Below are 5000 nucleotides of genomic sequence, written 5' to 3' on the forward strand. Positions count from 1 at the left end.
TGACTTTTTGTTTAGTTGTTGACCTCCTGTATATATGTATGTATATATATATACATACATATATACATACACATATATATGTAACCCTAACCCATATATATGTATATATAGTTTAGTTTTAGTTTTGACTTTTTTCTGCGCTGTTGTTGACCTCCTGTATGTATGTATGTATATGTATATATGTATATGTGTATATATATGTATATATGTATATGTATATATATATATGTATATGTATAAAATATATATGTATATGTATATATATATATATGTATATGTATATATATGTATGTATAAAATATATATGTATGTATATATATATATATATATGTATATATATATATATATATATATATATATGCATACACATGGTTAGGATGGTCGGGATGCCTGTTCTTCTTCTTCTGTTATATTGGCGTTTGGCATAACAACGTGTTGCATGACTGCCACCAGCTGGTGGCCGTAGCCGAGAGCATCAGGTGGTGAAAACATGGACGCCACAATAACTAAAGATCTGCTGCTGTTTTCTTATATGAACATCCAAACAGCACATGGACAGGTGTTAGTTTATATATAGGTCTATTAATGAATAATCTGAAACATGTTAGTTTATATATAGGCCTATTAATGAATAATCTGAAACATGTTAGTTTATATATAGGCCTATTAATGAATAATCTGAAACATGTTAGTTTATATATAGGCCTATTAATGAATAATCTGAAACATGTTAGTCTATATATAGGTCTATTAATGAATAATCTGAAACATGTTAGTTTATACTGGGGTCGGGTGCGCTGCCACATGGGTGGCAGTGAAGGTCAGGAGCCTCGACGGACCAGACCCGGGCAGCAGATGCTGGCTCTGGGGACGTGGAATGTCACCTCTCTGTGGGGGAAGGAGCCGGAACTGGTGCGGGAGGTGGAGCGCTACCGGTTAGATCTGGTGGGGCTTACCTCTACGCACAGTCTCGGTTCTGGAACCATACTCCTGGATAGGGGTTGGACTCTTTTCTTCTCCGGAGTTGCCCAGGGTGTGAGGCACCGGGCGGGTGTGGGGATACTCACAAGCCCCCGGCTGAGCGCCGCTATGTTGGAGTTTACCCCGGTGGACGAGAGGGTCGCCTCCCTACGCCTGCGGGTTGTGGGGGGGGAAACTCTGACTCTTGTTTGTGCATATGCACCAAACAAGAGTTCGGAGTATTCGGCCTTCTTGGAGACCTTGAGTGGAGTCCTATATGGGGCTCCAGTGGGGGACTCCATAGTTCTGCTGGGGGACTTAAACGCGCACGTGGGCAATGATGGAGACACATGGAGAGGCGAGATTGGGAGGAACGGCCTCCCTGATCTAAACCAGAGTGGTTGTTTGTTGTTGGACTTCTGTGCTAGTCATGGATTGTCTATAACGAACACCATGTTCGAACATAGGGATGCTCATAAGTGTACTTGGTACCAGAGCACCCTAGGCCAAAAATCAATGATCGATTTTATAATCGTTTCATCTGATCTGAGGCCGTATGTTTTGGACACTCGGGTGAAGAGAGGGGCAGAGCTGTCAACTGATCACCATCTGGTGGTGAGTTGGGTCAGGGGGTTGGGGAAGACTCTGGACCGACCTGGTAAGCCCAAACGGGTAGTGCGGGTAAATTGGGAACGTCTGGAGGAGGCCCTTGTCCAACAGACTTTCAACTCACACCTCCGGTGGAGCTTTTCGTGCATCCCTGTGGAGGCTGGGGGCATTGAACCCGAGTGGACAATGTTCAAAGTTTCCATTGCTGAAGCTGCGGCGGGGAGCTGTGGTCTTAGGGTCTTAGGTGCCTCAAGGGGCGGTAACCCACGAACACCGTGGTGGACACCGGTGGTCAGGGAAGCCGTCCGACTGAAGAAGGAGTCTTTCCGGGATATGTTATCCCGGAGGACTCCGGAGGCAGTTGCAAGGTACCGAAGGGCCCGAAGGGCTGCAGCCTCTGCCGTGAAAGAGACAAAGCAGCGGGTGTGGGAAAAGTTCGGAGAAGACATGGAGAAGGACTTTCGGTCGGCACCAAGGTGCTTCTGGAAAACCGTTCGCCACCTCAGGAGGGGGAAGCGGGGAACCATCCAAGCTGTGTACAGTAAGGATGGGACGCTGTTGACCTCAACTGAGGAGGTAATAGGGCGGTGGAAGGAGCACTTTGAGGAACTCCTAAATCCGACTAATACGCCCTCTATGGTAGAGGCAGAGCTGGAGGATGATGGGGGATTGTCGTCAATTTCCCTGGTGGAAGTTGCTGAGGTAGTTAAACAACTCCACAGTGGCAAAGCCCCAGGGATTGATGAGATCCGTCCAGAAATGCTTAAAGCTCTGGGTGTGGAGGGGTTGTCTTGGTTGACACGCCTCTTCAACATTGCGTGGAAGTCGGGGACGGTGCCTAAGGAGTGGCAGACCGGGGTGGTGGTTCCCCTTTTCAAAAAGGGGGACCAGAGGGTGTGTGCCAATTATAGGGGTATCACACTTCTCAGCCTCCCTGGTAAAGTCTACTCCAAGGTGCTGGAAAGGAGGGTTCGGTCGATAGTCGAACCTCAGGTTGAAGAGGAACAATGCGGATTCCGTCCTGGTCGTGGAACAATGGACCAGATCTTTACTCTCGCAAGGATCCTGGAGGGAGCCTGGGAGTATGCCCAACCGGTCTACATGTGCTTTGTGGATCTGGAGAAGGCGTATGACCGGGTCCCCCGGGAGATACTGTGGGAGGTGCTGCGGGAGTATGGGGTGAGGGGGTCCCTTCTCAGGGCCATCCAATCTCTGTACAACCAAAGCGAGAGCTGTGTCCGGGTTCTCAGCAGTAAGTCGGACTCATTTCAGGTGAGAGTTGGCCTCCGCCAGGGCTGCGCTTTGTCACCAATCCTGTTTGTAGTATTTATGGACAGGATATCGAGGCGTAGTCGGGGTGGAGAGGGGTTGCAGTTCGGTGGGCTGGGGATCTCATCGCTGCTCTTTGCAGATGATGTGGTCCTGATGGCATCATCGGCCTGTGACCTTCAGCACTCACTGGATCGGTTCGCAGCCGAGTGTGAAGCGGCTGGGATGAGGATCAGCACCTCTAAATCGGCGGCCATGGTTCTCAGCAGGAAACCGATGGAGTGCCTTCTCCAGGTAGGGAATGAGTCCTTACCCCAAGTGAAGGAGTTCAAGTACCTTGGAGTCTTGTTCGTGAGTGAGGGAATAATGGAGCGGGAGATTGGTCAGACAATCGGCGCAGCGGGTGCGGTATTACATTCAATTTATCGCACCATTGTGACGAAAAGAGAGCTGAGCCAGAAGGCAAAGCTCTCGATCTACCGGTCAGTTTTCGTTCCTACCCTCACCTATGGTCATGAAGGTTGGGTCATGACCGAAAGAACGAGATCCAGGGTACAAGCGGCCGAAATAGGTTTCCTCAGGAGGGTGGCTGGTGTCTCCCTTAGAGATAGGGTGAGAAGCTCAGTCATCCGTGAGGAGCTCGGAGTAGAGCCGCTGCTCCTTCGCGTCGAAAGGAGCCAGTTGAGGTGGTTCGGGCATCTGGTAAGGATGCCCCCTGGGCGCCTCCCTAGGGAGGTGTTCCAGGCACGTCCAGCTGGGAGGAGGCCTCGGGGAAGACCCAGGACTAGGTGGAGGGATTATACCTCCAATCTGGCCTGGGAACGCCTTGGGATCCCCCAGTTGGAGCTGGTTAATGTGGCTCGGGAAAGGGAAGTTTGGGGTCCCCTGCTGGAGCTGCTACCCCCGAGACCGGATAAGCGGACGAAGATGGATGGATGTTAGTTTATATATAGGTCTATTAATGAATAATCTGAAACATGTTAGTTTATATATAGGTCTATTTATTATTGGTGATAGGTCTTATATTATTATTATGAATATGTTCAGTGAACCAAAGTCTCCATCAAACCTCAGTTGTCAACAACGGGTCACCAACTGGGAAACTCTGTCAGCAACATCTGGCCCCAGTTTCCCACCTCTGATTCCCACAGGAAGTGACGTGAATGATGACGTTTTCACACGGAAAAATGTTTTTCCGATGTCTATGAACGCACGGTTAATGTTGATGTCAACCAAACAGGAAGTTAAAGCTTAAAGTGAAGATTCAAACATAAAACTGTTAAATAACAGCATAAAAATATTAATACTTCAGGAGGTTTTAAAGGGTGTGTGTGTGTGTGTGTGTGTGTGTGTGTGTGTGTGTGTCTGTGTCTTTGTCTGACTGTCTGTGTGAAGGTTTAAAACCCTGATAATAATGTAATAATCAGATCTATAAACTGTGTAATAACCAGATTAATCAGCTGATCTCTCTGAGACTGCTGCTGAGCAGTGCATTCTGGGATAGTTAGCCAGAGTCTTCAACAGGAAGTGACCTCAGACAGCGAAAGAAACTCACTCTCCACTTTGATGAAAAATATCAAACTATCTTATCACACGGTAAAGTGACATCATCAGTGTGTGTGTGTGTGTGTGTGTGTGTGTGTGTGTGTGTGTGTGTGTGTGTGTGAGATGACATCATCAGTGTGTGTGTGTGTGATGACATCATCAGTGTGTGTGTGTGTGTGTGTGAGATGACATCAGTGTGTGTGTGTGTGTGTGTGTGTGTGTGTGATGACATCATCAGTGTGTGTGTGTGTGTGTGTGTGTGTGATGACATCATCAGTGTGTGTGTGTGTGTGTGTGTGTGTGATGGCATCATCAGTGTAAGTGATGACGTCATCTCTCTGTGTCTCCGCAGTGCTCCGACTCTGAAGAGCTGCTGACGCTGACGGGAGAATCCTGCGCCGTGATTGGCTGAGAGGAAAGTCAACAATTATTTATATTTACAGAGAGACGTGTTTCCATGGATACCAGACTGATGACATCACGTTTCACTTTGCGTCGTCCAATCACCAGTCAGTTCATTAATCAATCACTGTTACACAGACTTTACTGCTGCACTTGAATGCACCGTTTCTCCCCCGTCAGGAGGGTTATTGATTATTGATCAGGTGTAGATACAG

This window comes from Sander lucioperca, chromosome 13 (assembly GCF_008315115.2).
Source record: "Sander lucioperca isolate FBNREF2018 chromosome 13, SLUC_FBN_1.2, whole genome shotgun sequence".
In the NCBI taxonomy this organism is placed as follows: domain Eukaryota; kingdom Metazoa; phylum Chordata; class Actinopteri; order Perciformes; family Percidae; genus Sander; species Sander lucioperca.